Here is a 22,240-nt window from a genome sequence, read left to right on the forward strand (position 1 = left end):
ACTTTTCTTTCTGTGATCTTAGAAACTATATTTTTCTTTCTGCAAATCTCTCAGTGGAATTTGGCAATTAAGAAGATTAAATCAGTTTGGAAGAAAAACATTGTAAGAATATAGAACTACTACTACTACTACTAATAATAATAATAATACATTTTTTATACCTGATTCTAAAATGAGTATAGTTAGAAATTTAAAACATGAATAATCCTTGTTTTGGTAGTAAAAAACAGTGAAGTCAGTGATGTGTTGTTTTCTGCTTATGAGAATTGCTGTTTGTCTCAAGATGCCTTAATCGGTTGCTGATGGCCTGACCCTACAGACCCTCAAAGCCTTTGGACACCCTGTAGAAGCCAACGGCTCTTGCCTATAGGTAGTCTCTGAGTCTTGGGTTTTGAATGTTTATGCGTGGTTACAAGTTTTTCTCCAAGATGAGGTTTTATTAGCAATCTTATTGTGTAAGTTAAGGGGGAAAATATTTAAAAGGATTAATTGAGAATGTCACATCTTTTCTGCTGAGAATAAATTCTTTTTGACTAGAACAGGAGACAGTTAACTTCTGAAAAGCATCAAGACTGATGATTTTGTCTATATAGCATTGACCTGGAAGCTCAACCATTCAGACTAATAAATCAGGCAATTTATATTTAATCATTAACTAACTCCCGAGCTGAACAGCTGTTCAAAATTAGAAATGGGTCACCCCGGCCAGGATGACATTACAGGCAATCTATAATGCATTAGAATAAAATTACAGTGATTTTTAACTGTCTGGAAATTTATTACACTGCATGTTCCAACTCTTAAACCCTTGTTAGCCAATGTCACTAGTGATTTATGGTGCTTGGGCGGTATGGTAAAATTACGGAAGATTTAAATAGACAATCATTCTATGTTTAGTAAATCTTCAAATTTCAAAGCTATTTTGGAGAATGAGGTGGGTGCTCTTTATTGTTTATGACTTACCAGTCAGTGATAACAAGAAGAGAGAATGGATAAATCAAAAGCCTGCTTGTAAATTAATGGATTTATTGTCTTGTTGCCTTCATGTAATGATTTAAAGAAGAATCCAATGACTTCTGTAGGAAAAATGGATGTCTAAAATACTTTAAAACAGAACTGCTACCTTACAAAGATTGTTGTTAGAGCTTTCAATGGCCCTTTGCTTGTCATTTGTTGGGTATCTCCTTTGGACATTACTGGTTTAGCAAGCCTTCACATACTGAGTTCCTGCATTTTCACTGTGAAAAGTTTAAATGTTAACTCTTAAGCACTGAATTTTAAAGAATATTCCAGTTCCTTAGTGGATATTTTACATTCCCACTTTATACTTGAAGAGCTTTAATCTTCTGGTTAACCATTTTAGTAAATACTTCTGATTTTCTGAAAAACATAGGTGGAATAAATATCAAGTTTATCAGTTGTTTTTGTTTTGTTTTTGTACACATATATATTTTTTATTTATTTTTATTTTTTTTTAATGAAAGAAACTATGAGGGATGCTTTCTATTCCATGGTTTTCACTGATTTTGATTAGATCATATAAAGGACAGGAAAAATAAGTTTTGCTTAGTCATCACTCTGAAAAATAAATGTCTCAGAAAATAAAAGAGTCAGTCTCTCATTTATGCTTAAAGGTGACCTCTTCCTCCTATGTATTTCTTTTAAGTATTTGGCACTCGTTCATTTTTTCTTTCACAAGTATAATTGGTATAGGTGCAATTATCAGAAAGAAGGTAAACTTTGTGAATTCCAGATCATTACAGCTTAGTTAAATTTCTGGAACTCATAGGTAAAACAAGCCAGACCAGTAAGAGGAAAAAAGACAGGAACTCTTTTTCCCCGCCCCATTCTTGGGAAAAATAAATAAATAAATGAAAGTATAAGCCACGTCTTTGTTGATGTTGAAACAGCTTTAATTTATTATTTTTTTTTAATTATCATTATAATTTTTTTTCCTAGTAGTCTTCTTTCCTTATGCTGACTTCTGAATCTGGCTGGAAATGACTGCACATTGCACAAAACCCCACTGCCATGCTGTAGCTGCCAGTAGCCTGCCAGATGCTGCCAATATTGCAGTATGTCTGCCGTACTGTACCTGCCCTAAACAAAAGCACCAATTAGCGTGGGGGGAGGGGGGGAATGACATAAAATGCTTTTGATGAAGAGCTCCATCCTAATTTTTCAGATTGAAAGGGTTCAAATTGCCACCAGAAAGCAAGGATTGTTTTCAGCCTTATGGCCTTAGGAAGTTTAACCCTCACTGGCAAAGTACATTTCCTGTAGTGCTTTTGTTTATTTAACATGGAGATTAAATGTTCTGTCACTTCTAAGTTGTTCAGAAGCTGTCATTTTCTAATTTGGCTTTGCAGTTTGAAAATGTGCATTGGAGCCAATTTGTTGAAAACCTCAAAGTACAAAAGAAAACTTTATGTGGTGGTGTCATGTTAGCAGCAGCATTTGTGTCTTACTTTGGACCCTTCACAAAGCCATCTCTTCAGGAACTGATGCATTTCTGAATTCCCTTTCTAAAGTCACAAATGGTAACATATATATATATATAGTACAATATATATATATATATATATATATAGTACAAAATGTGAGTCTAAAGTGAAGGATCTGCTTTCCTAAAGTCACTGTCTTTCACAAATTTGAAGTATTTTTATTGATTATTGATCGTATTTAAAAGTGCCTATAAAATACCTATTGCAGTCTGTCTGTTTTCTAGTTCATATGTACATTCCTCATTATTTTGAAGAGAATGGAGGGGGGGGAAGGGGGAGAAAAAGTAAGTTCCTTCCCTTTCCAATTCTCCGTGTGAAATTCTGCTCTTTGTGACACCTGTGTGATAGCAAATGCTGTGAATACTGCTAGCAATGTAGAGAGACCTATTCTGTTTAGCTTTTCAGCTCCAAACAGTGCATGCAGTTCATAATGCTCCTTTCTCCATACATGGAGAAAACCATAATAGTATTCAACAAATTTGCAGAGCTGAGTAATGCAGAGCAGCTCTAACTCTTAGAGTTGCCTCCTCCCTCCTTGGCCTCCTAAATATATGCCTTCTACCTTATTTCACCAGGTGCTACTGCTTCATCTCTCTTAAAATTGGTCATACAGTATGGCTGTAGCATAATGTGGTATAAGTAGCATGAAACTTCTTCAAACACTTCTGTTTCTGAACACTCTGTACTATGTTGTTCTCATGTCACCATCTTCACAGCTCTGTCACTGTCTTCCTCACTAATCCTTCTTCATGGAGCTCTGGACATGTGCCTTTCCTCCTCGCTACTCTAAGTGTTCTTGACCAGCTTGCTTCATATTTTGCATGTGCCACAAATCACAGTATTGTACCACAATCAATGTAGATGATTCTCTCAAATATGTAAAGTGTGGAATGCTTTCCCCTATTTCAAATCACAAAGTTAAGGCACACAAAGGAGTTGATCTGCCTGAGGACACTCTAGAAATACATATTTAAAGCCAAATCTAAGCTTCACAAGTTCAGTACTCAATGACATCTCTTTGCAGTTATTTGGGCTTTTTTGCAAGAATTTAACAATTTGCGTGAGGAAAAATGCCCTCTCTTTATTTGTTTTGTTTCACTAGTGGGACCTTGGAAACAGACATCATTCTTTACTCTCTTAAGAGTAAACTCACATGGGTGGAACACCTTTATAAAAAAAAAATAATAATAATTCATATTCTAACTTTGTATTTTTTAAGATGCTTTCACTGAACAGTATTGAAATAAAATAGTGCCTTTCAGATTTGATTGTTTTCCTGCAGGTGGAGAAGAGTGGTAAAGGAAGAGAGAAAAGCATGTAGGTAGTGATGTTAAAAATAGATGATCATTAATAGTAATTTTTAGAAAGAACACCAACTAGTTCTGTGCCACAAAGTATCCATTTTGTACAGATGTAAGGACAGTAGATGTATCAGTATACTAAAATACATTTCTTGCATTGTGTCAAAATGTGTATTAGAAATTCTAATAACACTCCAATGCTAGGTTTTTCCACAAAGAAGTATTTCAGCTCATGGAGCTGAACGTAGTGCTTGCCTTACAGTGCAGGAATAAAAGAAAGAACATTGTCAATCTTTTGGTATATACAAACAAATTATTATATGCAGGGAATTAACATGTTAAATGTTTGCAGGGATGTCTGTCTGTCTAGTGCTTTTGTGCTTGGATTTTCAGCAAGTTCATCAAATGTTAAGTCTATTTTGGACTCTATGATTAGAATCAGGGTTTAGACAATTGTTTTCCTAGTATGCCAACTATGACATTTGTGCCACAGAAACTGCACTGGATATATTGTTCTATTATTATTAATGCTAATGTGCAAATCTGGCTCAAATTAAAGAGAAGAAATAATTCTATTTATTAAATAACCATCACATTTGCATGCTTTTTGATTTTAGGGTGCACTTTTAAGATGATCTCAAATCTACAAGCCAGTACTATAGGACTATACAAGGACTGTACACGTCTAATGAGAAGGAAATTTTTTACAGGAGTATTTAAAACACCTCTGAATGGTGTTGAAGATAGACAAATATGGATGACACTATTCTTTCCTTTAATTTATGCTTTTACAATACTATCCAGAAATGACAAATAGGGAAGCTTGGAATAATGTGGTGAAGGAATTGGTGAGAGTTTGTCCTTTATCTCAGTATGGAAAAATTAGGGGCTGCTAGTAAAAAACAGTGTTATGTTGGTATCCAGCAAGGGGGGGCTGTCTGATGGCTGCTTTAGTGTGCATGGAGCTCACAGCTTCCTTCTCTGTGAGCAGCCACTCACGTGAGTGCTGCTGCTGGTGCTACACAGGTGCTACTCTACCCTCTCTTCTAAGTTTTGAAAGTGACCTCATTAACACATAGCTGAGCTGTATTAATAAGATCCCAGGGGAATCCTCTTGGTAATTTTTGTGCTATTAAATACATATTTATATACCAGAAATACCTGCTCAAGAGAATACTTGAGCATGGAATTTGCAATATCAGAATCTAGATACGATGAAATTTATAATGTATAGTTTTACTTTATCAAATATATTTTATGAATTAAATGTCTTAAATGAAAACACATTTTTTTAAAACCCAAGATAAATGAAACAAAATGATTCTCATCACATTTCCTACTATGTTATTTTGCATCTGATAGTCTACAGAGGTACTCCTTACTTTCCTCCATAGAAAATCTTAATTTATATCAGCCTAGCTGTATCTTGTGTGTTACACTGAGTCATGCCTTGCTGCTTGGTAACCTGACTGGTTTATTATATTTCACTCTGCTTCAAAGGTTCCTGTTCCTGTGATGGAGGGCCTGGACCCAATTGCCACATTGACGGATGATGTTACGACTACAGGATGGAGTAACGAGGGACTGCCTGCTGATCGGATGTCAGCAGAAAATGCCACAATTAAAACACACTGCAAGTGCTGGTTTTTTATGATAGATCACCAGCAAGAGGGAATTAAATAGATAAAGACTAAATACAGAGCTGACCTTAAAGTCATACATGTAGGACAGAAAGGGTATGTGCATGCTGAAGGATTGTCTTTTACATTCACTACCCTGAAGTTCCTCTAAGTTTTGTAAGGGATCGATGCATCTTGGAACGTGTTTACTTGAAGACTTGAGATATTACAACACTGCAGCTTTTTTATCCATACTATCATTTTCTATTTGAAAAAGTACATTTTCCATTTGAAATGGCATAAATGTATTGAACTCAGATATAGAACTCTTAACAACTGAGACTTAACAACTTTGCAAACAGTTTTGTATGGTTTAACCAAGCTCTTTCAGAAAAGCTTCTTCAATTCTATTATAGATGTCTTTCTATAAGCATCACTTATCTAATATTCCTAATATTTACTTTTTTTTTTTTTTTCATGGTAAGTTTTCTGAAGACCTTTGTCTTGTGGAGAGATTATACTAATCAAAACCACGGTGATTTTATTGATCCCATGCCTGATTTCCTGATTGGAAGGCATACAAAAGGGAAGGTAAGTATAGCTTGAGTAATCAGAATTTTTTATGATGACTGGATCTACAATGGTTTGATTTTCTATTTTTTGCTTACTGTTCCATAACACTTCATGGAGTTATTTATTCCTTTTAAAAATGCTATTCTTTAAAACTGTTGATGAGTAAATATTAAAATGTTAGTATCTGCATCTGATTAGATAACAAAATTATTTTCTCAATTCTCAAATTGGACTAGAAATACAATATAGACATGCATGAGAGTTTTCTCAAACCAAATTGAAAATGTTAACTTTTTTTTTTTTTTACTATAAAGGTATTTTCTTTTTTTCTGAGCCAAAATATAATAAACGTTTCGTGACTTCTGTTTTAGGCATCTATAGAAAATGGGAAAGTATTGGAAATGACAGGCTAGATTTGGATTTAATAATATATAGGATTTTCAAGCTGGAATATCAGCTTAAGGAAACAATACCTCCACTTTGCAGTGTGTTGCCATAAATTTTTGTTGGGCCAACCCATGAAATAAATCAAGGAACTGGTTTAAAAATAAATAAATAAAGTAAAAGGCTGATGAGGCAAAACTGATGTGCTACAACACGGGGCAGAGATGAGCAAACAGTTTTTGGTTGGTATGATTGCCAATGCCCTGAGTGTGAAACCAATCCAGTTGTCAGTGTCCTCAAATCCTTTGAGGCAGACATAGTGGTGGTGTTAATGTCTCTTCAGCTTTACCTAGAAATGGTCTGTTGTCAACAAAAGTCACATGCCCCATTTCTCATGCAGTGTCTGAGGACAGAGCCCGTCCCATACTCTCCCTCCTGCTGGCAGCAACACAGCTCTGTGAGCTCCAGCCCAGAGGTCTGGAGGTGGGTGTTCAAGTGGAAGATACGTGTTCAAACCAGGTAACACACCACTGAGTTTATTGCATCTTCCCTCTCTGAAATTGCTGTGGCAGGAGTGTAGATGGTACCAGATAAGCAGTCAGACATCGTATTCTGTCCTTTTCAGGGGTTGGTTGCGAATCCCATCTGTTGTCAAAAATTTTGGAAAACATTATCCAAAATATTTCCCATGATCTAGTTAAGGTACCTCTAGATACATTTTCAGGGATGATAATAGGAGAAGTAATTGAGTTTGTACTCAAGCACTTGGTGCAATAGAATTTTAGTCTGTAATCTCTTCCATCACTTTTCATGAAGGCTTTGAAAGTGTTGAGTCTTCAATGCAGCTGTCAACCTAAAGAATAATATGGATTTTTGGTAGCATGATAGTAAACCTGATAAACCTAATTAAATACCTCATCTGGTGATCTGAAATGCTATGTTGTTTTCTCCACTCAAATGTGGATTTATTTTTAAGACTTAAAGTATTCTTCTGTTCTAATCCTATTTTCAAATAACACATCCATGAAATAGATCTTTCAAGTTTGAGAATATGATGCTTATTCTAATAAGAAATCAGAGGTACCCCTGAAGCACTCCTGGATCATTTTGAAATTTTACTCTAAGAGCATTTAGACTACTTGCAGAGAATGTGATTTTTCAAAGAGAAAATATAGAAGATATATTAAATAAAACTGGCTTCTAGTTTTGGACATATTACTCAAGCTTTTCTCCTTCCTTCTCCCTCCAGAATTTCAGGCTTTGATGTTCACATAGCAAATTTAAATAACAGTTTACATCTCTGTGAATACTTGAAGCTCCCGGAGAATACACTTTTACCCTGCAGTATGTCCTCTTGAAATGATTCTTTATTGTTGTCTTTCTATGTAATGGTAATAGTATTTGAAGCACTTCAATGTAAAACCATATAGGTTCATTTTCAGAATCTGCAGTGAAGACATTCTACTGAAAATTAGAATTATACTGGTCTAAAAGAGAGATGAGAATTAGATTGCAAGGTATAACAAGTCTTAAGGAACAAGACAGGGCTGTAAAACAGCAGAAAAAAAATTGGACTGAAGAGGATGGGGACCCAGCTATAGAAATCTGCATTTACTCAGCAGAGGTTTCCATGTAGCACAGCAGACCGGTACACACTCATACAAGCATGAAGCTATTGTGATACAAATGTAAGTTCTCCATGTGAATATTTTAGCAACATTACGTGACCTAATGTTCCATTGCTCACTGAAGATGTAGCAGGTCTCGTGGGGCAATAGTAATATATACACCCCTTTATTACCAAATAAACAGAGTTTTCCTCATTCTGGATTAATTTCTGTTATTTGTTTATCTTAGTAGTTGTGTCAGGCACTTTGGATTTTTTTTCTTCCTAATAAAGAAAGACTAGAAAGGTATTTGTGATAGATATGGTGCAGTCCAGCAGTTGAAGTTCATTAATAATTGGAATGTTGCAGAGTATGAAGTAATGAATACTAATTACTCCTTTCATGTCTGACAGCACCCTGTGGACCAATACATCAGCCCAGACTTTAATTTGGTTCTAGTAATGGTTTCATCAATAGTACATTAATTCTGTGTTTGAAAAGATATACAGTTGAACCTGACCCACACAGTAGATACCACTGTCATAAAATGGCCACATACTGACAACAACTGGATAATTACAAATAATTAAATCCACTGAGCTTCAGACAATCCTAATTTTAAGTAAAATATATCTTATCATATCAATCGACAGAAAGCATAGCTAGGGAGATTTATCAACTTGTACTCCTTCCAAAGCAAATTTACTAGCCTGCATATTAGAGAACTTGCTGATCTGTGAAGCAACTTCATAAAATTATATTCCTCCCCACATTGTTTACCAAGATTGTTCTTGCATCAGACTCCTTGATATTCTGTAACATCAGCTTCTGGTATTGTTTTTGAATGAAACCTGCAAAAGGAATTCTGAGCTTCAGAGAACTTCAGATATATGTATGAATTTACATTTTTCTCAAAACTTGGGTGATTATAGTGTGAACTACAGGTACTTGCTATCTCTGCAAATCAGACTTACAGTGCCTTAGTTAGAAGTAGTTAGAAGTTAGAATAGATAATAGTTAGAAGCCTAACAAGCTTTTGGTGTTGGAGCTTGAGTATTTTAGTTTTAGTTTAGTTTAGTTTAGTTCAGGTTTCTGGACCTGCAAACCTGCTCAGTGGGTCTTAATATACATTAGACTGTGATCTGATGTTGACAATGGCTAAAAATTGCTAAAATTATTATTAAAATAATTTAGTATATTTTCTGAGAGAATGAAGAAAAGACATAAGTGAATAAAATAATTTCAAAAACTATCTGTTGTAGTACATGTGTGTATGTAACCATGAAAGGCATGGGGGGGGGGGGGCGGGAATTAGGTCTTACTTAATAGCAAGGTATGCAAAAGTGATTCAGAATGCACATACTGAGATCTAGTGAAGCAGATAATCAAGGCATGGAAGTAAACATGTGCCAATTCTGTACAGATTTTTTGGCACTAACCTGCTAGTTCTGGAAGAGAAGTGACACCACTGAATAGGTTTGGTCTGGACAGACTTTAATACTAGAGTTTTATCTCTGTAATTCCTATACCGTCTCTCCAGAACCACTGTTTTGGAGATAACTGGATGTAGGCATTTAACTGTACAGATCAATATCATTTTGACTCACATGGGAGATGGTAGATGAATAAATTAGTTGTTCATAAGACCCTGTATGCACCATATGAACTGTTATAGCCACCCATCTCCTCTGTACCTTCATAAAGTGGTAGTCACATTTCTTCAGTTGAAAGATTAGGTTATTCAGGATTATTTAAGATGCATTGAAATTTGATTTATGTGCAAATGTAGCTTGTATGAACAAGTTTCCATTCTTAAGAGGCATGACTATTATTCATGCACACACACAGCAAGACAATTCCTTTGGTTTCTCCACAGGGATAGCTTTCCTTGCCTTGAACGTCTCACCAACTGTGCAACTTTAAGGCAGCATTTTCCAACTGAACTAGTTTGACCAACTTACACAGTTTGCCTACTGAGATTGCCTAGTAACAGCTCCATTCTGCACTTGTTTTCACCTGATTTGTTCAACTGCTTTCTCTACGTTACTTGTTGGAGTTTGAAAGTCTTTTCCAGAAGCTTTTAATTTTAAGCAGCAGGAAGTGAAAGAAGGCTCCTTTGGAAAATGTGTTTATCCCTCTTTCTTCAAACAGAAAAATATTGTTTCCCTTTCCTTTTCTGTCCAAGAATTTATCACTTCTTTTCATTCTTGCTGAGCTGATACAAAACATTTATTTATAGGAAACTATCCTAGTTTTTGCCATTTAGAGTCACAGCATGTTTTGGAGAACATCCACCCTGAAAGGTACTCTTTTTAATTTTGAGTTGCATGAAAATATTTGCTATGAAGTGTTTGCATAAACTCAAACCATTTCATGATAAGAGGTCATATTTGTATGCTGAAGATTTTTTTGTCTTCATCAGATGTTCTCTTTGAAAGTCCTAATCATTGTTTCCTTAGCCAGTGACAAGGGAAAAGCAGTTCTTTGTGCTGGTAACTCGAATTCTGGCAGACTCATTCATAGACTTCTCACAGATGAGAGTTTGGTGTGTGTATAAGCTTCTGCAATATATTCATTCTTAGTATTTGTTTTTGCTAAAAATCAGTTATTCCTTAAACTTTACACAGGATTTTAAAAGTGCCTTGGGAACCCCTTTCAAATCTTTTAATCTATTTTTTCAAGATCTATGACTATTTCAATAGGAAAACACTAGCAGATAAGAATTTCTCTTTAATTTACTTTGCATGTTCTGTTATTTGCATGATAGAAAGACAGAGTTAATACGAGAGATACTTTGTTTATTCCTAACTAGAATTGTACATTAATTTTGTCCATCCTAGCAACCTCTGCTGGTGGAATAGGAAATTAAGAAGAAAAATTTCCTAAAGACTAAAACAACTTTGGGTTATTTCTTTGGAGTAAATTGTTTGCTATGTCTTCTATCAAGGGCTTCCATAGCCCTTATAGTGCCTATACCTGCTGCATTTCTTCAGAAACCAGAGTCGACCTTTAAATGGATGCATTTAATTTAAAAAAAAATGAAGCAGTTGTTTAAATAGTTGTTGCTTGCACTCCTTGAATGGTGTGAGAGCAATAACAAAACATTTATTTTTCCCAGATCTGTAATTAACAGAAAAACTAGAATAGCAGCAGTTAATAAAACCAAGTCATTGTGTAGTTTTTGCCTTTCATTGATGATAATCACAGAACTTGGTAATTTATTGGTCTTGTGAACTGAGAACCCATGAAGTAAGTACTCGAATCCATAACTTGAAAGCCTATTATATCACTACATAGACCTTCTGGAATGTAGCGTGACTCTCTTAGTAAAGTTTTTCCACTGGCAAAGCAAACTGAAAGTCACTTTTTGTCAGATCTCTGCTTCTGTCTTTTGCCTTTGTGTGCGTGTGTGTGTGTGTGTGTGTTAAAAGTGCAATGAAATTGCTCTGTTTCAAGCTCTAGTGTTTCATTCTCTACAGCTGTAGCCAATTTTAAAAGGTATGAAGGGACCACAGTGTTGGAATTGAAATCCAAGTTGCAGAACTGAAAGGTGAATTCACTTCTATCTAAGGAAGGCTGAATTACCTGAAGGACAAAACTGTTTGGCTGAATGTATCTAGCTGAATGTGGCTATTATGCAAGCACAAGACAGGAATGCTCATCTCCTGTAGTTTGCATTGCATTAGTATACAATATGCACACATCCGATGTTGTCTTGTAGAGTCATGGGTTTCCTAGGACCAGACACATTAAGTTATTCTTGGGAATTCACTTGCAGTGTATCATAAGTGACTGCCTTTTCATCCTAGTCCTTGGTGAAATGCAAAAGTGCTTTCAGCACACCATTTTATTTAGCCTGTGTCTTCTAGCTAAGGGGATGTCAGAGGCAGGCAAGAATGCTGACAGTTGAAATATATGCCCCTGACTCTGGCAGTGCACTGTGATATCCTAAAAAGAAAGCAATATTTAAGTTTGTACAGAGAATTGCTTTATTCACGTACTGGTGTGGCTTTCATGAGTTGTGTTTTAATATTAAGTATCTGTAGTGTTGCAATCACTTAAAAAATTGATTAGACAACGTGAACTTGAGCTTTATGAAATGAGTTTCCATCTACTTGCATTCCATTGCATAAATACTATACAGATTTCTTTTTAAACAAACAAACAATTATCAATATTTGGAACTCCTTTCTTGGAACAAAACATTCAAAGCAGTCATCACCATACAGAATAAATAAATAAATAAATCAATAAACCTTTATTTAAAGAAACAGGTGTAAGCTATTTGACAAAAGATTGTTTGAAAACTCTCCTAAGCTTGTTGTAAGCAATAAAGATAGAAGTTTACCCCTCAGCCACAGACTCTTCAGCACAGCAGTGAATAATCTACCTGTGTCTGCTATACATGTGTGTGGAAAGGAAGCTATGCCAATTAAGAAACGCTGTATGTATTCTTCATATAGTTTTGGTGTGCTCAGTCATCATCATTTTGTTCCTTAAGGTGCAGGCACATAAAGTTTGGTTTGTATCCACTTCTTGTGCTGCCATGACCACACAGCACTCATCTTTTTGTAATTAAGATATTTATGATTTTTTCCCATTCTTGTGCATTTTATTCTTTCTTAGATATATCCAGATTGAAGAAAAAGAATGTGAATTCAACAGGAATTCCTGTCTCGTCTTTCACACTAAGTTGGCTAACTCTCACTACAAGCCAGAGCTACAGGCTCAGACCACTCATTAATCTCACTATCACCAGGGATGTGCTGGAAGAACAGCAGCTGGCTGTGTTGCTTGGTGCTGAAAGGCTTGACTTGGAAAATCGTAAGGTAAAGACTATCTTTTGATCTCTCTGTTGCTCCTTCTGAGACTTTAAGGCTAACTTTAATAAGCCTGTTTGAATCTGCTGTATGGTAATTGCTAGTAACCCACATATTAGAAAGATTTTAAGGGTCAGATACCGCAAAGTGTAGAAAGTGTTTCTACAGATTTGCTCAAATTGGTGCTCCAAGAGGGCTGTGCTAGACCTAAAGCTTTGCTAGAAATTAAACTTATTGTGATCTTGTTCCTACACTTCTTTCTACTGCTCAGTTTGCTCTGTCCATTGCAATTATTTTACAGTATAGTATTAAAGCCTTGTACAGTGCTTTGTGCTTTAGTGATATTCAGCCAATAAGTGCAAATAAAACTTCATGCCAGTCCATAAGAGGATATGATGGCACTTGGTTAGGACCTGGGGTGCTTGGTTAATAAATTATAATTTATTCTTATTGAAATGCAGTTCTGTGGTTCTTGCAGTCATAGCTAATGTATGCTACTTTATGAACAGAAATACTTATATATATGATTATAAAGAGGACTTTGAGCAGACTGGTCTAAAAAATTGAAAAGGTACTTAAGAGTATGAAATGAGTAGTAAGAATTCTTCCTATTTCTCTGTCCAGTTAGCTCATACACTTATCAAACTTCATCGGCGAAGATTAGCTGCATCTCTTTGAGGTACTTCTGCTTCATGCAAGGGCAAGCTGGGTCAGAGAGCTTAATTACCCCTTGAAGAATGAAAGCAATATACTTGGGAACACCATGTGAAAACAACTTTCCATTTTCTTCTGCATCAGCACACTGCTCCACATGTGGATGTACACTTATGACACCTACATCATGTAGGTTTTTTTAGTGATAGGGTCAGATTCTGACAGAGAACTCCCAACAAGACTGGGCAAATACTTGCAGTATCAGAGGGCCTGTGCGGCAGAGCAGACAATGACCATACTTCCCCACCCTGCTTGCTCCCCTAGTGGGGTTCTCCAGCTTCATGCTATTCTTGGTTTTCTCAACTGCCATTACCACTCACCTTCTCTGGCAAGATCCCAATCCTTTTGTGTAGTCTGAGGAGGAAGGAGGTTAGGAGAGAACTGAAGTTCTAGTCCATGGTGAGTGTGATCTCCTCCTTGACCATGATCTTGACATTCTTGCTTTGAGTGTCCCAGAACTTTAATTCTAGCATACTAGGACAGAAGATGAACTACCTCTTTCAGAAACTAAATTAAATCATCTGGTGCGATTAAAGAAAAATAGCCCACAAATGCTATAAACCAGCATTTTTACTGCTATTTTTTATTGTTTGAGTACAGAGTTTTCATTCTTTCTGCTAGTCAGTGCTAGTCAAGCAGCAGAACTGCTTCAAGACTGAGCTCAAGTGGCTGGAGAAGGACATGCTGCTCAGCCTGTCAGCTGCCAGGAAAGTTTCTTAGATGACAGTAAACTTACAGAAAAACTCAAATCAGCAAAGTCAGTTGCAGCAGAAATACAGTGCAATGTAATAATGGTTGAGCTGGTTTTAACAGCTTGAAGCCACTTGTAAAAATGTGCATTATTAATTATTTTTAGTGAATTAGTTTTATGAACTAGAAACTGTCAAACTCCTGTCTGTCCAGCAAGTGCTGTCCACCCACATACTCACAATTTCCTATTTATGGTATGTAGCTGCCACACAATTATTTTATTTTTCCTTTTTAGGTGCTTGAGTTAGTACTTGTAAGAGAAATACCAGCATGAAATGTGCATAAATGTATTCATATGATTTCCATGTTTTTACTAGTGAACAGGCACATTGCTGTGGAAAAGTTATTCCCTAATGTTTGTCCAAGCAGAAGCCTGCTTACCTTAAATATTTGCTGCTGTCTGAAATAAAGTCAGTTTGGTAGAGTGTATACATATTTTTTTTCTTGTACTGATAGAAATTTTTTGGTAATTATGTGGGATAATCATGACAGATTAAAAAATAAACGAGGCAACTGTCATCCTATAGATAGCTAAAGCCGAAGAAAATGTTCAAATTAATGTGATGAGAGAGTTTTACAGACCAACACCTATAAGAGCATCTCTTTAATTCATTAGTAATAGCCTGGGCAGCATCAACCATGTCTACCGGTACTCACTGAAGGTAAACAGTTATCTTGCTGATTTAGTTTCACAGTGCAAGGAGCAAAATCCTGCCTCCAGCAGTGATGCCCAATGTGTTGGTTATTATTTGTAGCAGAGGTGGTATGACATCGCAGTGGTAACACTGTATGTCTGAGAAAGGAGAGCACTGTGATTTCCTGCTGATTCCTAGCACAGTACCTCCCCACTGGCCTCTCGTTGTTGGCTGCCTCTGTTCTGATGGTGTTTTCTGACTGTGCTTCTGAAGTTTGCCTGCCTTTTGGGCAGCTGTCCTGCAGGATCAGATAGTTGTCAGGGTTTCTCTATAAACTACCTGCTGTGGCAAATCATCTAAATTATTAGATGCTATAAGGAAGGAAGGTAACCCACTGCAAAATTATCATCTTTCTTGAGTGAGAGGGATATGCCTGCCAAGTTAAATAAGGAAGAAGAAGAGTATTGCCGTTTGCAGCCTTCATTCCTGGATTGCTGATTTTCCTCAAAGCTTCTTGGCAGAAACGGTTCAACCCGTAGTGCCTTGCATTTTAGTCTGCTAAGGACATCTCTTTTTAGAAGCCTACAGTCAGAAACTGATTAGTTATCTTGCATGCAGGAAAACAAACAGAATTCTGGAATTAAATAAATTAAAATAATTTTCTTTATTTTCAGGCCTTCAGAGCAGTCTTCCACAAAGCAATTAAGCAGGCTGAAGACATTCAGTAGTGTATCTCCAGTTTGACAGAAGCTGTCACATACTCAATATTTGTTTTCATGAGCCAAGGACTTTTTGACAAGGATAAGCTCATCTCCTGGCCCAAACTGCTTCTCAGGTGAGGAAACTTTTTCTGACTGATGTTACTGATATTATTGGTTTCTGTTTCTTATCTTAGAACATGATGCCTCTGCCTAAGCAAGTTATCTTTTTGCCTGATGGCTGTGCAGTTTCTCACAGAGTGTGATTTCTGCTTCAATATAAATCAGAATTGCAGAAATTCCAAAGATACTTTTATCCAACTCTATTTATTTAAAATGCTGCAGTGACTTTATGAAGCTACATTAAGGATAGATGACATGATTTAACTGCTTGTGGTTATATAATTAATAGTGGAATTGATGTGGCATAGTAAAATAAGAATTCTCTTAATAATACAGGTATCACATTCAGGCTGCTATTTTTCCTTTTTAATTTTAGAATCTGTAAATCCTGGGAAAAGATCAGGGATTACTACTTTTCTGGTAGATTTTGCCCTGAAGAGCTTGCTCCAAAAGATCTTGTATCATAGAGCTAACAATAACAAAGGTGGGGATTAAACTAGAAGCTAACCATTCATGAAGAAAGTAAAAGGTTATAAATTGGGGAATCTAGTTAGGGGGTTGATAGGAAAAAGGGAATCACTCTACAGATTTTATAAATGGGAGTTACAAGCAGACAAATATCTGGAAGAGAAAGGAGAGAGAAGGGTGAGGGGAGAGAAAACTGGTGATATCTCTGCATCATAATACAAATGGATTTCTTTGTATCACCCAGGCTTGTAGCACTGTGATACTTAACTTTGCCTTTTTTATAGCAGCAGTACTGGGATGGATCAAGAACAATGGAAATCTATACAAGAACTAAAAAATAAGGTCTGTCATAATTACAGCATAGACAGAAGCCAGAGTATGGGGTACAATAAATTTCTGATTTTTTAAATACATTTTTGGATGGAAAGAGAAGGGGCTATTAACAAAGGGGAAAAGATGTATTTATGTCAGGAAGCAGAGAGACTATAGAGTGCCCTGGCAAAGGTGTCACTTTTTTCTTTAATATATGTGATTAAAGAGATAAAACAACTAGAAGAAAGCCTACTAGAAACTGAGGATCCTTTTTTTTTTTTTTTTTTTTTTTTGGTTTGCATTCAGTTTGTGTACCAGAACTGATTCATTCAGTTGCTATAGTTCTGCACTAGGGACGAGGGATGACTAGGGATGACTAGGACGTCCATCTGGACGAGGGCATCGAGTGCACCCTCAGTAAGTTCGCAGATGACACCAAGTTAGGTGCGTGTGTCGATCTGCTTGAGGGTAGGAAAGCTCTGCAGGAGGATCTGGATAGGCTGCACCAATGGGCTGAGGTCAACTGCATGAAGTTTAACAAGGCCAAGTGCCGGGTCCTGCACCTGGGGCGCAATAACCCCAAGCAGAGCTACAGGCTGGGAGAGGAATGGTGGGAAAGCTGCCAGGCAGAGAAGGACCTGGGAGTGATGGTGGATAGTCGGCTGAATATGAGCCAGCAGTGTGCTCAGGTGGCCAAGAAGGCCAACGGCATCCTGGCTTGTATCAGGAACAGCGTGACCAGCAGGGCTAGGGAGGTGATCGTCCCCCTGTACTCAGCTCTGGTGAGGCCGCACCTCGAGTACTGTGTTCAGTTTTGGGCCCCTCGCTACAAGAAGGACATCGAGGTGCTTGAGCGGGTGTAGAGAAGGGCGACGAAGCTGGTGAGGGGCCTGGAGAACAAGTCCTACGAGGAGCGGCTGAGGGAGCTGGGCTTGTTCAGCCTGGAGAAGAGGAGGCTCAGGGGTGACCTTATCGCTCTCTATGGGTACCTCAAGGGAGGCTGTAGCGAGGTGGGGGTTGGCCTGTTCTCCCACGTGCCTGGTGACAGGACGAGGGGGAATGGGCTTAAGTTGAGCCAGGGGAGTTTTAGGTTAGATGTTAGGAAGAACTTCTTCACTGAAAGGGTTGTGAGGCACTGGAACAGGCTGCCCAGGGAAGTGGTGGAGTCACCATCCCTGGAAGTCTTCAAAAGACGCTTAGATGTAGAGCTTAGGGATATGGTTTAGTGGAGGGCTGTTAGCGTTAGGTTGGAGGTTGGACTCGATGACCTTGAGGTCTCTTCCAACCTAGAAAATTCTGTGATTCTGTGATTCTGCAGCCTACTTCTACAAAGTCTAAATTGCCATCAAAAGAATACTGAATCTATCCCTCCAACAGTGTTAAAAAAGTAAATTAATAAAAATAAAAATAAAAACACAACAACAAAACAACTACCACCATCATCATAAAAAAAAATCAACTCAAGATTTTCAAATTTCCCAAAGCTTTGTGAGTGCTTGCAGTATACAGAGGGCCTATAATGAAGATGGAGACAGGAGTGCACTATTTGTCCTTCTCTCCATCTTTTGAGCCATAAAAAGGACACATGAAGATAATTAGATGGAATTGAGAAGTATTTACTTTTTCAGTAGTAAAATTATTTGTAGCCAAGTTTGCATAAGGTTAACTTCAGTGTGCAAGACTTGTTGCAAGACTACAGAAAAAAATTGCCAATATGGTTTAGCTCATTTTAAAACTTGTGTGAATTTGGCATTCGGTACATAAATGAACAGCAATTACATTTTCTTCAAAAAGCTTTGACTGTCACATTGAGTTTGATTTTCAAGGTGTCTTTAACAGTAAAGGTAAATTCAGCTGTGTGTGTGTGAAGGAATGGTTTGGGGAAAATCTGTCACAACCTTTAAAGGCAGATATATAAGATGATTCTATTTGCAATAGATTTCAAATCAATGTTTTAAAACAACCTTAAAACAAGATGTTAATTCTTATATCAGAAATTCAGAAAATGCAGCAATAAGAATTCTTGTGGCTTTGAGCTCCCTACTCAACGAGACTTTGAGTGGTGAATACTTTAAGGCAGAAGTGGCTCTGAACCAAGTCTGATGACCTTTTTCAATTTTGCACGCTGTCAAGATTCTTCTAAGAAGTAAAGAGAGAGAAGCACTTGAATTGGATTTCCTTCTTCGATTCAGAGTTGAATGCACTTACAAGAGTCCTGTTGACTTCTTAACTACTCAGTCATGGCGTGCCATTAGGGCAGGTTGTGAAAATTGCTTTTTAGTTCTAAATCCTTTTTGATGTTATTTCTGGAGGCAAGCTACAACTAGACAATCTCAGATAAAGCAATACATTCCACAGGAATTTGTAGTAGAAAGAGTGATGCTTTCAAAGAGTTGTCTTTGCGGTTTGAATATATTTTTCCTTAGGCATTGAGTGTTGTGGTTTATGAGGAAATCCTGTTATACTATAATTTGTCCAGTTGCCTAGAAATATAATATCGATCTTCATACCACTTCTTATTATAGTAAATGTCCATTACAAGGTTTACAGTTTGTCATATCTTGTTATTTAATAGTAAGCAGACAGTATGATAATACTGGCCAAAATAAACTCTTATAAATACTATTATATAGTATAATAGTATTATATAGTATAAATACTGTATATATGTAATTTAGTATTTTAAGGTAAGTCCTGAGACCCCTGTAATTGGTTGACGGAGGCTTTTTGATATATCCCCAAAATATCAATATTTATCTTCCTCTTTCAGCCTTCACAGAGAAGGTACATCCTCTGCATTTATGTCTTTGGTATGTTTCCAGGCTATGGCAGTGATGGATGTGCTCAAGGGAGTAGATAAAGATATTGAAGTATCCACCGAGAGGTAGAAGAAGTGGGTGGACTCAGAATGTCCAGATACAGAAAAACAAAAGCTCTCTAGAGAAACTAATCATACTGAGGGTGCTCCACCCGGACACAATGACATATGCTCTCAGGTATGAAATCTGACAGTACATCTGCCAGGGTGAGTGTGTGAGAGGGTGGCTTCTGTGTAACAGTGAAGAGAAGGAAGAGATCTTAAGAAGCAGGCAAATAACTTATAAAACTGAGTGGTCAAATGAAATTTGGAATCAGTGACTATGGCCATTCCCAGACAATATTTTGCTGATGATGAATTTATGTGGAGATGGTGTAGTGAGACACAAGTTGTGGCATATTTGGAGAGCTGTGTTTGTGATTTTTTTCAGATTGTATATAGGTACCCCGAGGAGAGTGCTCATTAATAAACAAAAATAGATATGTTGTTAATAGCTGAAAGTGTTAGTTCTCCTTATCATGACTGTTAACTAACCCCATGGGATGACAATTTTGGGGGTCTCCCATTTTTAAAATTCTGTTCTATAACAAAGATTCGGTTTTTCTGAAGAAGCGGTTTTTCTGTTCTGTGTGATTATTCTGTCCAGCTACCATAGCTTTACATGACAGTATTGCCTGTGTATAATGACTTCTTGGATTCAGTTACTGAACAGGTTCTTTCTCATTCAAAAGTAGCTGGCTTCTGTCATGTGGTCTCTATCCCATAGAGAAAACAAACTGATTGCCCTCTGTCTCACTTCACCATCTGGCTCCCACTTTTGCCTTCAGTTCACTTCCCTGACGCTGTCTTTAATGAAACCACTTAGACCATCGCTGTCGGCAGCTCCAGTCTAAGAATAGTGCAGGCTAGAAGCCTGTAGCAGAGATCATTTCTGATCTTTAGCACATGTTTTCTGTACATATACAAACTTTGTGGAGGAAAAGCTTGGCTCAAAATATGTGGAAGGCATGAGGATGGACTTAGCAAAATCATACGAAGAGAGCAGTCCAGCCACTCCTGTGTTTTTTCTTCTGTCTCCACAAGTGAATCCACTTCACAGAATCACAGAATTTCTAGGTTGGAAGAGACCTCAAGATCATCGAGTCCAACCTCTGACCTAATGCTAACAGTCCCCACTAAACCATATCCCTAAGCTCTACATCTAAACGTCTTTTGAAGACTTCCAGGGATGGTGACTCCACCACTTCCCTGGGCAGCCTGTTCCAATGCCTAACAACCCTTTCTGTAAAGAAGTTCTTCCTAACATCTAACCTGAAACTCCCCTGGCACAACTTTAGCCCATTCCCCCTCGTCCTGTCACCAGGCACGTGGGAGAACAGGCCAACCCCCACCTCACTACAGCCTCCCTTGAGGTACCTATAGAGAGCGATAAGGTCACCCCTGAGCCTCCTCTTCTCCAGGCTGAACAAGCCCAGCTCCCTCAGCCGCTCCTCGTAGGACTTGTTCTCCAGGCCCCTCACCAGCTTCGTCGCCTTTCTCTGTACCCGCTCAAGCACTTCGATGTCCTTCTTGAAGACACTTGAAGACATTGAGACACTAGGTAAGCTCCTTATTTGCTTCTGGTGCAAGGATCGCTCAACTGTGCTCCAACTAAATAAGAAAAAGTGAGTTCCCAAGTGAAATGGAGCATATGGGGTCATATCTGTAGATGTATCAATATATGATATCTATGTGTATATTTGTATGTATGTACCTATAAACACATGTATGTGTATTTTTACTAAACAGAGCAAAGCCCTCTGGAATAATCGCTCATTAAAACGGAGTACACATTAAGATGGGAAAGTTGGGCAGAGTTTATTTTCAGCAGAAGATTCAAGTTCTAAAGTTTCTTCCACCCCCACCATATTCGTGATAAATTGGGTGGATGAAAAGTGTAAGACCATAAGTGTTACAGTAAGAAATTCTTAGTCTGAGCATTCCTGTGCTTGGCATAATGCAGGTTTCCATTGTACTGTTTTCTACCTTTTGACTAGATGAGGGCCAGAGGGCAATTTTCTCCATGCTCATGTAATCTTGTGCCCCCTGTGACTAAATAATGGTCATTATACAAACTATATTCAATTGTATAGGGCTCCGTCGCTTTATACTTAGGATTGCTATTCCCTACAGACAATAGTGAGAATACCAGGTTAATACAGCTGTGACCTCACTGTGCTCAATTTAAACTCAGGCCTCACAAGGTGAGAGGCTTGTGCATTTACCCACTGAACCAATCAGTTAAAAAACTGATGTGATATCTACCACATGTTGCTCCCTTTTTCATAAGGGAATTGCTCTGTACCCCCTGTAAGAGTTTCTAAAGCTCAGTAACAATGCCGAGCATCTATCAAAATGTCAAAAGGTTCATTATCTTAAAACCAAGGGAACAGATTTCTGCAGGCTTTTTCTAATACCAGCAATAAGGCCACTGTTGAGAGCTCGCAATTTTGCTTGTTGAAATTGTAAGGGTTTAGTGAAGTGCTTCAGAAGAAGTAATATGCATTGCACAAGTGATAGTGAAATTAATGGGGGCATTATCATTCTTTTTCCTTTCTGCTCTGCTAATTTTCCTATCTCCTCCCCCTCTGTCACTCATTCTCCCCCAATTATTTCTTTTACAGGCAAAAAGCTTGGTTTCACTATAGAGTCTGGAAGATTTCATAACATCTCTTTAAAACAAGAGCTGGAGATGGTTACAGAGGAAGCACTCAAGACTGTCACACGTGGCCACTGGGTTCTTCTTCAAGTGAGTGTTCAATGCCCTCTCCAATGGTGTGTGTCTGCTCAGTTGGAGGGATGTTCCCAGGTTATACACAAAATATATACAGTGGGTTACAGAAGAAGTGTTAAATGGCTAATAATTTTCTTTTTA

The 22,240-nt window shown here is 37.5% G+C and overlaps 1 long non-coding RNA gene across 1 annotated transcript in view; it reads left to right on the plus strand.

Annotated features, from left to right (window-relative positions):
• Positions 1-22,240, plus strand: part of LOC311430888 — a 48,864-nt gene that overhangs the window by 9,048 nt on the left and 17,576 nt on the right. Inside the window, exons 3-10 of the long non-coding RNA XR_014689101.1 lie at positions 5,306-5,541; positions 5,910-6,015; positions 6,782-6,864; positions 12,615-12,817; positions 15,582-15,742; positions 19,331-19,519; positions 20,706-20,926; positions 21,990-22,114. This is a non-coding gene — a long non-coding RNA (uncharacterized lncRNA). The remainder of the gene's footprint in view (positions 1-5,305; positions 5,542-5,909; positions 6,016-6,781; positions 6,865-12,614; positions 12,818-15,581; positions 15,743-19,330; positions 19,520-20,705; positions 20,927-21,989; positions 22,115-22,240) is intronic.

The sequence above is a fragment of the Aythya ferina genome, assembly GCF_964211825.1.
Source record: "Aythya ferina genome assembly, chromosome: 2".
Taxonomy (NCBI): domain Eukaryota; kingdom Metazoa; phylum Chordata; class Aves; order Anseriformes; family Anatidae; genus Aythya; species Aythya ferina.